Source organism: Macrosteles quadrilineatus, unplaced genomic scaffold (genome assembly GCF_028750875.1).
Source record: "Macrosteles quadrilineatus isolate MER2022 unplaced genomic scaffold, UCM_ALF_1.0 Scaffold_2__2_contigs__length_208266976, whole genome shotgun sequence".
Classification (NCBI taxonomy): Eukaryota; Metazoa; Arthropoda; class Insecta; order Hemiptera; family Cicadellidae; genus Macrosteles; species Macrosteles quadrilineatus.
Window position 1 is genome coordinate 79394278 of NW_026542595.1, and position 13278 is coordinate 79407555.

At 35.4% G+C, this 13278-nt stretch overlaps 1 protein-coding gene across 1 annotated transcript in view; it reads right to left on the minus strand.

The window, feature by feature from the left end:
- The window catches only part of LOC128984471 (uncharacterized), a 33537-nt gene extending 20565 nt beyond the window's left edge, over positions 1-12972 (minus strand). Inside the window, exon 1 of the mRNA XM_054403793.1 lies at positions 12737-12972. The gene's annotated coding sequence lies outside the window, so the exon portion shown is untranslated. The remainder of the gene's footprint in view (positions 1-12736) is intronic.
- Between the last annotated feature and the right edge of the window lie 306 nt (positions 12973-13278).

The window sequence follows — 13278 nt, forward strand, 5'->3', positions numbered from 1 at the left end:
ACTCGTTAAACCTAATGTTATTTAATGTTACAAAAAGTGACTAAACATTGAAATAAAATGGCAGTCCGAGAGGCTAGCATCCCAACACAAATCACGTCATTTTTCGGCTCGAGGTGGGACGCTAGCCTCTCGGACGCCAGCATCCCGGACGCCAGCGTCCTAGTATAATCCTAGCCTTAGTAGATAAATAATTTCTCTGTAAAATAAAAAAATCAAACAACGGGAACACAAGTAAAAAAAATTGTATATCCTACATCATTTTACTTAAGATAAATAATCAAAACTAACAAACGCTTGAGGATTATCATTATCGCTCAAATCATACAAAGATACAGTTTTTTTTTTTAATATTCCAGTGGGCATCTCCACATGTGACATTCTTGGAAATTCCAGAAATCATAAATACAAAAACATAACATTTATCATGTAAAATTTATAAATGCAACCTGGTACCAATAGTTCCCTTTAGTTTTGCAATTTTACGACATCTAATATAAAATACCCCCACTGCAGCAAACCTGCAGACTAAGCAAATTTCCATTTACCTGGATGTATATCTACTAAAATATTCCCTGATAATTAATTGTCAGATTTATTCCTATATCGAAATAACGATAATTTTAATGAGTATGCCTAGTTAGGTTTGCTGCTAAAGGGAAAGTACCGCAATGAGGTGTATTTTTAACAAAATGTTGATAGCTAAGTATGAAATAAACAAATTTTCCAAATTTGATCAAAATACACCTGTAATCAAGCAAACTACAACAGTTTATAAATATTTACTTTTAATTAATCAATTAATTTTATGTTTTGGGGTCAAACATAGGAAAAGCCAACTTTAACCACATAAAACCCCATTCACATAGTCCAATCATGCTGGTTTGCGAACTGGTTCGAATAAATTAATGTTTAGGTTTAGACGTTTTTACTAAAATTTTATCAAAATCGGATGGATTTTGCTTGTGTTATCGTGCTAACAGAGACTCACATAGTGTGAATTTGTACAGATGGTGTTTTTGGTTTTGGCCTCTGGAGACATCAAAAAGAAACAGTAAAATAGGTCTTACCATATGGGAAATTCGCTAAATGATGATGTTTATAACTAAAAATACATATTATTCCTCATTTGGTTAAGAAAGAGGTTAGATTTGTTTTCTTGTAATTAGTCGCTACACTTGTATAAACTTAAGACTTACCCCTCATGCACAATTTGTTATTCAGGATTAGTTTTGCCAACAGTGTCATTTGGAGGCCTCCGATTGACTATAATGAAGGTTTACTAATTGAAAAATTAGTTTTGTTCATAAAATAAAATTATAAACGCCTCAAATTAAATTTTATATTTTTTTACTATGAAATCAAACTGTCATAATCTAACCAAACCAACCAAACGTGCTGATAATGAAAAAATCCAATGAAGGTTTATTGATTGAAAAAATAGTTCTGTTCAAAATAAAACTATAAATGGCTCAAATTCAATTGTATGATCATAAAATTAAACTGTCATTACCTAACCAAACTTGCTGATAATGAAAAAATCTAAGACAAAAAATAGTGCCACGGGTGAGATTTGAACCCGGCTGTTTCAGTTTATCAGCCCGGCACTCTATCCATTATACCACCGAGGCCGATGGCATCAAGCCGTATCGTTGCGGTAATGGTGTTCCCTCAGCCAATCAGAAGCCTCCAAATAACACTGTTGGCGAAACTAATCCTGGAATAAAAATTCAGCACCCCTCATAAAGGTGTACAACCTATGTTTTTTTTTTAGCGAATTTCCCTATAGGGAAGTAGCTATTACCGTAGGTGGCACGGTAAGACCTAGACCCGGGACCGATTTACTTTTTCATTTTGATGTCCCCAGAGGCCAAAAACACTATTCGTTCAAATTTTTTATATATGTATATATATATACGTCCGTGAACGCGATAACTTGAGTAATTTTTGTATGTATTTGTCCGATTTTGATGAAATTTGGTTTAAAGGTGTAAAGCGGGATAAACTTGAATGAGTTCGCGAACCAGCACGATCGGACCATGGGAACGGGGCTTTACGGGGGGTTTTATGGGGTAAAAATTGGTTTTTCTCACTTTTGACCCTCAAAACACAAAATTTCCCAATTTCTATTTAAACCTTTTTAAAGAGCTTAAAAAACAAATAATTTAGTATATAAAAGTATTTTTGTTCGATTATTAGTAACAGAGAAAATTTAAAAAATTGTAAATTTAAAATTCCCATGTTATTCTTATGGAGAATATTGTCAAATGTTGTAGTTTGCTTGTTTATGAATATATTTTGATCAAACTTGGCAAATTTATTTATTTTGTACTAAGCTATCAATATTTTACTCAAAAACACACTTTATTAGTTTCCTTGTAGCATCAAACCTAGGTACTCTTTAAACCTAATGTTATTAAAATATATTTAACTGAAAATCAATTCAGACAAATGGAAATTCGCTTAGTCGGCAAGTTTGCTGCGGCGGGGGTATTTTATAGTTGGTTAGGTAACCTTAAGGAAAGTTGCTATCACTTGATTGTATAAAACTAGAGTCCACGTGCCTGTACGACCACTGATACTGTACTGTACTGTAGAAGGGTATTTTTCATTTATATTACTACCACTTTCCTATTTGTATATAAAAATAAAAATACACAACTGAAGATTTAGGTTTCAAACCTATCTTTACCCTAAAGAAATTAAATTATAATTATTGTTGTAAAAACTGCTTAACAGTTCATAACAAAGGAAAAACAACTATTCACCAAATTATTTTCCACAGCACATTTCTCTCAGGTGAATTTCTTCAGGACAATGTACTGGGGGAAAGAGCTCAGTACCAGGGCCCGGTACTGAGTACTTTCTTGACCCTTTGGGGGAAAAGAGAGCGCTTATGGAAGATACTCGGGAAGCAGTCGTCAGTGTAAAACATTATAACAATAGGCATACCAGTATTTAATTCACTGAAAAATCCATGGATTTCAAAGGGTTAAAACACATTATGGGGAAGTTGCAAAGTACCAGGGTGGTTTAATATATTGTGTTTAGTTTTGATAAAAACATTATTTTATAGGCAACAATAATACATGTATATAAATAACCAAAGATTACACAGCATGTGTAATCTTTGATATAACCTTTGACTATAGACATTCCATCCCCATGTTAAAGTTGTAGCCAGGTTTTTAATAAAATTTGTTTTAGTTGATGTGAGCCACCTACAGATTGCGCTGATCTAAATTACTGATTTCTGCCGATTACATGATGGTTTTTACCATGTCAAACTGATGGAATGACTTATATGAGCTATAGCAACTGTTGTGACCCAGCAACTATGTCAGTAACGACAAATTATGTACAAAATAGAGTTTTAGACACTATCGCAATCTGTGACTGGCTCAAAAAACTACATTCTTTTTTGTAAAAAACTGGGGACAGCTGATCCATATAGATGGGTCTTAGTCAATGATATAACTCAAAAAATCAAAATAATAGGTCTAATGACAGTCATAATGAACAATACTTGCAAATAGGCATTTTGACAATATGAAGAGATAGTTGCAAAACCACTCATTCAAACCATTATACGAAATGACTAAGCAAACAAAATAATAATAAAAATGAAAGTGCTGAATAAGAGTTGGATGGCAGTAATTTTGGCTTGATTGACTTCCTGCACGATATACACTGTCACTAATGGATCTAACGACATATTGACAACATTTCTATGATGGCTCATCTCAGTTGCATATCACATTAATTCGACCAATTGATGAAATGCCAGAGAAACACGCATGTATTCTTATGGATATGATAGCAGCGGCAGATCCAGAGGGGGGGGGTCGACCGGCCCCCTCCCCCTCGGGCATACATGATATATATTATATTACTGCAGGTAAGACAGTAGTGCATACACATTGCAAAAAATAATTTGTCATACTAACTTTGGACAAAGAAATGGTATAAAACTGCCATTTTTGGAGACTTAGTTTACACACATTTTGCAGGGGGGTACCCCCGAACCCCCTAGACCCCCAGTTTGCGCCCCCTTGTGACAGTTCTAGATCCGCCACTGTATGATAGTTACACAGAAAACCCTACCGTAGCTTACAAGCATGTAACCCACCTAAACAGGAAATTAATTTTTTTTAAGTATCGGCAACTTGTTAGTACAGCTCGTGACATCAAGCTGGCACTTGGCCGATCGCTACTATTAGCTAGTTCAAAAATTATGTCCCGTCATGCGGGTTGCATCAACTGTCCTCGCGACCCATATGAAGGTGTTTAAGTAAATAATACAGTACAACGGGAGTCCGTGAAATCAACCCCGTAAGGAAATGTTTGCAGTCCGGTCTTTTCCCTACCTCCACCCTCCTCCCGCCAACACTGCCCGTGCTAGGCCAAGTGCCAGCTTATATGTCACAAGCTGTACCATTACATTTTCCCTTTTGTTTTTTTTTAATTTTACTAAAACTAAACCAACTGGCTGGGTAGCTGAGTGGTTATAGTGCTCGCCTAATAATCAAAAGGTCATCGGTTCGATCCTGAGAAAAGTCTTTAGCTTTTTGATGGTTCGAAACTGCACCCAGCTGTTCCTGATCATTGGGCTTTAAATAAATGATCCTGGCTAATGAAACAGCTGATCTGTCAGTAACAAAGCTACACACATCATCTCACACCATTACACTCATCCTTCACTCATATTTGGGTTAAAATACGCACCTAGGTGGCGTTCCCATCTCAATGATTGATCTAACTACATCAAATATAAGTACATTTTTATGTTTTTAAGTATCCTACCTACTGTTATTGTCTTAGTAGCTGAGTGAGTAGTGGTATATGGTGCTCGCCTTCAAATCTAAATGTCTCTGGTTCGATTCTAAGCTAAATTGTTTACTGGACCCACATGCCACTTGTCATCGGGCCTTTGATTATATTGAGTACTATTAATTAATAATACTCAATACTCTTTATACTTCAATACTTTCTTATGAAATGGCGACCATATTAATATAGGTACGGTATTTTAAAGTATGAATGGAGATGAGTGTAAGTGAGTGGTGGGATCTTGTAGTCTTGTTAGTGACTAAGGCTGACATATTCCTTGGACACAGCTGTTAATTAGTAGCCCATACAGCCAATGGCAACTAAGGGACCTACAGTTCATAGTAGAATCCGAACGACATTTTTGCCTTGTAATTAACATAATGCTAGGCTATCTAACAAAAGGCCGTTAGATCGTAAAAAGATCAGGATTCAGACCTTCCAATTTCAAAAACAAAAATTAAAAAAAAACTTGTTGGTGTGAGAGGCACAAAAAAAGAAAAATAGTCTACTGATTTGTTAGGTTTTGCACCATTTTATCAGTTCTTAACACTATCTAAATTATTTGCATCATCCAAAGTGATAAAGCTGGTTTGATTTACAATAGTGATCACATACTTGATATCACATGAGCACATTAGCATGAGTAGTGTTTTTTTTTTTTTTTATAAGAACATTAACTTAAAACATATATTGTGGATACGATTTACATATAGTGTGGTTCTTATTTAATCTTACATATTTTAGGAGGAATTAAACAATTCAGATTTGATTAAGAAAAATTGCCTTTTATAAGTTTGACGAGCACACGTATATTAATTGATTTATTCGTACATTTTTCAATTATAAAAGCAATTGCTGCTTTTCCTTGTAAATATTTTTTTAATGAAAATCTTTTAACATGTATTTTGATGATTGTGCTAAAAACAGAGAGAGAGCTTTTCTTCTCTACAGACTACTAGAGAGTAGAGAGCGTTACTAGAGAGTAACATACTATGGCAAACACTTCAGGACTCATTAAATTAAACACAATACTCTTTTATGTAGATGTAAAACGAAGCTATGAAAAAAAATGTTTTTTTTAATCAGTGAATTTGGTATAAAAATACCATAATCAAATAAAATTACTCCAAGATTTTAATTAAATTTGATTTTTGTTTAAGATTTATGATATAAAACATAAAAGCACATTAGATTGATGCTTTCACTCATTACACATATCTATCATCAACTATCTATATATAAATAGGCAAGCATGGTTCTTTAAAACTTTTTTTCTCAGCTCCTGTGCATTGCAGGGAAAATCTATGCATACTGTTGGAAAGATATTTTTCTGTAGATGTGCAGAATCCCTCCATAAATTAAAATAGGCTCAAAAATAAGCACAACAAATTAATTTAAAATTACGTGGACCTTATGGTTGCTATACTGGTGACGAAATAACTGTTGCATATAATAACTATTGGACTATGTTTATTATATTTAGTACTCTTTGACTTCCTTATGAGAATTCAAATGTTTTTGTTTTACATATGGTTTTCTGTTCTTCATTAATTATTCAGTAAATAAGTTTGACCAACATAGTACATTATAAAAGTTTCTTCCAGTAAAGTATTCTTTTCATTTCATTCTATTTAACTTGTAACAATTCAATTCAATTCAATTCAATTCAATAGTAAAACAATAGTATTTTATAACAGGTTATGGGCCCAGACACCCTTATATTGTGTGTTACAGGTTTTAAATAGAATAATTTATTGCTTGAAATAAAATCTTTAGTATGGAATTTGTTATGCAAAAAATGGAATTGCTGCATGGAAAGGACAACTGGGATGATTGGAAATATCTCATGCAAATTAGGCTTAAAGGAATCCCAGATGCATACAAAGCCATTTCTGGTAAAATGGAATTGCCAGAGAAACCTAAAGATGAAACACAAGCTGCAGAAATGAAAGAATACAAAATGAAGATGGATAAGTATAACAAAACACAGTCAGAAGTAATGTTTATGTTAGCATCTTCATTAAGTAAGGAAGTAAGAGCTCAGGTAAGAAACCTAGAAAAACCAGATGAGGTTTGGAAGGAGCTGCATAATCTATTTGCGGAAATAGAGGAAAATAAAGCCTATGATATATGCTCTCTGTTCTTCACCTACAAATGGGATCAACACTTGGATATGGCTGGGAACCTATCTGCAATCAAGTCATTATGGGTAAAGCTTCAAGAAGAAATTAAGAAAATCCAAGACAAGAAAGAAGATAGTTTACCTCAGATATTGTTGATTTGCAAGATTTTTGAAATCCTACCAGCAGAATATTCCAACTTTCAGACAACTTGGTTAATAATTCACAAGGATAAAGCGAGAAACCTTGACAATCTTACAAATTGGCTGTGTACAGAAGCAAGAAAGCTGACTTCAAAGGAAAATGAGAAAGAAGATATACAGCTTTAATGGCGGTCAATAGATCTAAAGAAGCCAAAGGTAACTTAGTAGGTGTACAGAAAAACAGCAAAAACAATGATAAAAAGAAAAAGTTTCCATGCCACTATTGTCACAAGAAAGGACATTGGTTGCAAGAGTGTCAGAAATGGATAGCGGATGGAAAACCTGAAAGAAAACCTGAAAAGAAAAGCTTGGAAAAAGAATCCAAACAAGCAGCACTAACCATATTAAGTAATTGTGTTTTTCAAACCCAGAATACTACCGCATCACATGATTGGTACGTGGACAGTGGTGCTACCAACCATGTTACACATTGTAGGGAAATGTTTACTGACTTTGAACAATTTGAGTTACCTCATGCAGTTACAATGGCAAATGGACAACAGACAAGTGCTATTGGTAGAGGAACAATTTGCATGGAAGCAAATTTGGATGGTATTTGGAATACAGTAAAGCTAACCAATGTATGGTATGTACCTGGTATTTTTGCAAACCTATTTTCAGTAACCGCTGCTCAAGATTTAAATGTAAATAGTAAATTTGTATCGACATCCAAGGATTGCACTTTGTTTGATAGAAATGGTAAACCACTCATCAAAGGACATCGAAGTCAAGGCGGAGGCTTGTTTAAATTAGCAGTAAGAAAATCAGCAGACCTCATGGCTGTTATGGAAGGAGTTCCAGCTGTTGATCAGTTGCAGTTACTTCATGAACGACTAGGACATCAAAGCAAAACTCATGTACAAGAGTTTGCAAGAAGAGAACTGAACCTTAATCTCAAGCTTGACAATGAGGTATGTGAAGGATGTGCTTATGGGAAAATGCACAGGACACAATTCAGAAGCAGAGATGAACACAGAGCTTCAGTACCTGGTGAAATCGTTCACTCTGATGTTTGTGGACCTTTCTTTGAGTCGATTGGAGGTTCAAAGTACTTTGTATTGTTCAAGGATGACTTTACTCGCTACCGCAGTGTTTATTTTATGAAGACAAAATCTCAAGTTGTAGAGAAGCTGAAGCAGTTTCTTGCAGAAGTCAAAGTCACAGGCCATGTAATATGTAAGTTGAGATGTGATGGAGGAGGTGAATTCGACAATGAAAGTATTAGACGAGTCCTTCAAGTGAATGGAATACAACATTTGATCACAATGCCATACACACCACAACAGAATGGATCTGCAGAGAGAGAAAATCGGACCATAGTTGAATGTGCAAGGTCAATGATGCATGCTCACGGTGATCTGCCTCAAGGCTTGTGGGCTGAATTGATAAACACTGCAGCCTATATTTTGAACAGAACTGCTAAGTCATCAGTTGCCGGAAAGACTCCATATGAATCATGGTTTGGAAAAAGACCTACGATAAAACATTTACGGGTTATCGGGACAGATTGTTTTGTCCATATTCCAAAGCAGAGAAGACGTAAGTTTGACAAGAAAGCGATGAAATGCAAACTTATTGGATATGATGGTAATGATGGATATCGTCTCTGGAATTCATGGAAATGTACTGTCATTCGGTCCAGGGATGTAAAATTTTTGAAAGAGCCTATTAGTGAATCCATAGTAAATAGGCCTATATCTTCAGAAAAAAAAGTCCCCGATGAAGCAAAAGATGAGAACTGTTCAGCCCCTGTAGTAGAAAATGTCCCCATTCTCTTTCCTAAAGATGAATCGGAAGAAGATAAATTGACAGACGAGGAAGCAGAACAACATGAAGAAAATGTTGTGCAAACTCGCCAACTCCGAGATAGAGCTATGGTAAGGCAGCCCATTCGTTTTGAAGATTTTGTGATGAGTGCTGTTATGGGGAACACACACTATGAACCTAATACATACATGGAGGCATCGAACTGTGAAGATCATCTCCAATGGCAAAAAGCAATGGAAGATGAGATTAACTCACTTCACATGAATGAAGTGTGGACACTTACTGAACTACCCAAAGGTCACAAAGCCATACCTTGTAAATGGGTATACAAAGTAAAAACAAATGCGGATGGATCCATAGAGAGATACAAAGCCCGTCTAGTAGTGAAAGGATTTGCACAGAAGAAAGGAATTGATTATAATCAAACCTTTAGTCCAGTAGCAAAAATGCCAACAATCAGAAGTGTTATCGCAGTAGCTGCTAATGAAGGAATGAAACTCACACAATTTGATGTGTCTACTGCCTTTTTGTACGGCAAAATAAATGAAGAAATTTATATGCATCAACCAGAAGGATTCAGTGATAACAGTAATCACGTCTGCAAGCTTAATAGAAGTTTGTATGGTTTGAAACAAGCACCAAGATGCTGGAACGAGAGAGTTGGAATGGTCCTAACAAAACTGGGACTGAAAAAGAGTGATGATGATCCATGTCTTTTTATCCGTAACAACAATGGACATAAGTTAATCGTTGTTCTATATGTTGATGATGGACTCATTGCTTCAACTCATGATGAAGACTTAAATTCATTCCTAGTAGAATTGAAAAAAGAATTTAAAATCAAGTCAAAACCAGCAGATTATTTTTTAGGATTGGAGATTTCCAAATCTGGTGAAAATATCAAATTAAGTCAAGGAGGATATGTTTCAAGAATTTTGGAAAGATTCAACATGGAAAACTGCAGATCAGCACCAACACCTATAGTAAAATCTGAACAGGAAGACAAAAGAACAGATGAGACGTCTTTTCCGTATCGAGAAGCTGTTGGAGCTCTTATGTACCTCATGGTTAGTACCAGACCGGACATAGCGTACGCAGTGAGTGTCGTCTCCAGAAGCCTAGAAAATCCTACAATAAATGATTGGTGTCGAGTGAAGAGAATACTCAGATATCTTCAGGGTACTAAAGATTGTGGAATCGTGTACAAGAAGCACATTGGAAGTTCTTAATTGCTACAGTGATTCAGACTTTGGTGGTGACCATGAAACCAGGAGATCGACAACAGGACTACTGACTCTGTACGCAGGTGGAGCGATATCATGGATCAGCCAACGACAGCCTTCTGTTCAACTTTCCACTACGGGAGCAGAGATAGTAGCTGCGAGTGAGGCGGCCAGGGATGCAATTTGGTTAAAGCGATTACTAAGTTCATTAACTGAACTTAAAAGTACACCTGTGATCTTCGTAGACAATGAAGCTGCAATATGTCTAGCACAGAATCCAGAGCATCACAGAAGAACGAAACACATTGAAATAAAACACTTTTTCATTCGAGAACAAGTGACAGCAGGAAACCTTGAAGTGAAGAAAATTGACACAAGTGAACAACTACCTAGCTGATTTGTTTACAAAACCTCTTCTTGGACCAAGATTAAAGGTTTTAAGACAGAAAATTGGACTGGCTTAACGTTCCTATGAAGTCTCTAAGGAAGCCTTGAGTAGGGGGAGTGTTGCATATAACAACTATTGGACTATGTTTATTATATTTAGTACTCTTTGACTTCCTTATGAGAATTCAAATGTTTTTGTTTTACATATGGTTTTCTGTTCTTCATTAATTATTCAGTAAATAAGTTTGACCAACATAGTACATTATAAAAGTTTCTTCCAGTAAAGTATTCTTTTCATTTCATTCTATTTAACTTGTAACAATAGTATTTTATAACAATAACAACACAATATAAACAGAAATACCCCCGCCGCAGCAAACCTGCCGTCTAAGCGAATTTCCATTTCGCCGAATTGATTTTCAATTGATCTATTTAAATAACATTAGGTTTAACGAGTACCTAGGTTTGCTGCTACAAGGAAACTAATAATAAAGTAGTGTGTTTTTAGTAAAATATTGATAGCTTACTATAAAATAAATAAATTTGCCAAGTTTGATCAAAATATATCCATAAACAAGCAAACTACAACATTTTACAATATTCTCCATAAGAATAACATGGGAATTTTAAATTTACCATTTTTTTAGTTTTCTCCGTAACCAATAACCGTACAAAAACACTTTGATATACTGAATTGTTTGTTTTTTTAAGCTCTTTAAGAAGGTTTAGAGAAAAATTGGGAAATTTTGTGTTTTGAGGGTAAGAAGTGAGAAAAACCAATTTTTACCCCATAAAACCCCCCATAAAACCCTGTTCCCATGGTCCGATCATGCTGGATCGCGAACTCATTCAAGTTTATCCCGCCTTACACCTTCAAACCAAATTTCATCAAAATCGGATAAAAATTACTCAAGTTATCGTGTTCACGGACACATATATATATATATAAATCTATATATATATATACCTATATATATATACATATATAAAAATTTGAACGAATGGTGTTTTTGGCCTCTGGGGACATTAAAATGAAAAAGTAAATCGGTCCCGGGCATAAGTCTTACCATGAGACCTACGGTAATAGCTACTTCCCTATAGGGAAATTCGCTAAAACAAAACAAATGGAAGAAATTCCAATCACATATTTTATTTATGGCATCCGCATAGGGTGAAGATAGAGAAGTCTGAACATTACATGTTTTTGATCGAGTTTTGACCACTGTACGGCCTCTAGTATATAGTATTCTGGGTTTTCAACAATTTGCACTATTTTTATTTATAGTCACACAAACCATAACCATACTTAGGCCGCCTTCTCACTGGGTCGCAGCCACGCATGTCCCTTCCCACACGGTGGCTGAGACCTTCTTGCTAACCTCGTGTCATGTTCTATTCGTCAAAATGGATTAGAGTGATGAGGAACTCCTGCTTGTGCTTTTGTTATGTAGAAGAAGAAGGTGGAGAAGAAAACGAAAAATGTGGATGGAAACTATTCTTATAAGTAGGCAAGACGGGTACACTTCCATATCTGTTGGCACAAACAACCGAATGAGTAGTATTGATTATTCGATTGTTTGATTCGATATATCGTTTGGTTAGTTAGGTTAATTTAACCTTACCTAACTAATCGATATATCGATCGATATTTTCATTCGGTTGTTTGTGCCAACAGATATGGAAGTGTACCCGGCAAGACAAAGGCTTGTAGGCTATTCCACATTATTTGATAAACTTTGCGCGCATGAAGACAAGTTTTTTAATAACTTCTTTAGGGTGTCACTATCATGATAGGAGCTTCTTGGTTACATTAAAGGAGATTTAATTTACAGAGTCTAGACGACAAAACAAGCTGCGCCCCCATCCCCCAGAGCAAGGTCCAACCACCTAGTGGGAAGATCCAGGTTTACTACAATGGTCCGCTACGAGTTGGGTTGCTGAAAATGCACGGTGGCAGCCCTACAACCTAAACAAATTTTGCAAAAACCACAACTAGGCCTACACACTACACACCTAAGATGGACCATCATTGATAGTTTCTGACACCTCGTCATCCAAAAATCAAGAATTGGACTTTAAACCCTAGCTTGAAAGTTAACTTGGTTGATTTTTTACATAATACCGCAGAGGACTCATGTTTTATTGTGGTGGCTTGTTAGGTTGTATATCGGTTCATATTTTAAAGAAGCAATTGAACTTTAAGGCTTACCAGGCTTATTGATGTCACTTACTGAAGGTTGGAATATTGATTGTACACAATATACTACTTGGTCCTGGTAACAACCAAAATCTTTGCCTTATTCATTCATTTAGGGCCTAACCTTCGTATTTAAAAGTCAACATTTACACCACTAAACGATCATAAATGGGTAATTAATTGTCCTGATAGATATAGTCAAATGTCAATTAATTAATTACATATCACTCGGTTTACAAAGAAAACTATTCTGTTTACCTTGTATAGTTGTTTATATTTTTACATAATTGTATGTCATTGTCAAAGTCTAACTGACAGAAAGGACCAGTGTTCAGGGGCGTCGTCTTGGGGGGGGTAGGGGGGGGAGCCTCCCCCCCTAGAATCCTGGAAAGAGAAAAGTTGGGAATTTCCTTGCCACGAGTTGGGACAGTTGGGAAATCAGATACAAGAAAAATATATTTTTAAACTAAATAAAATTTAAAAATATTTGCGAAAATCCATCAAAGATCAAAATTTCTTTGACTTGGACGAATAAACTTGATGTTTCTTTGATT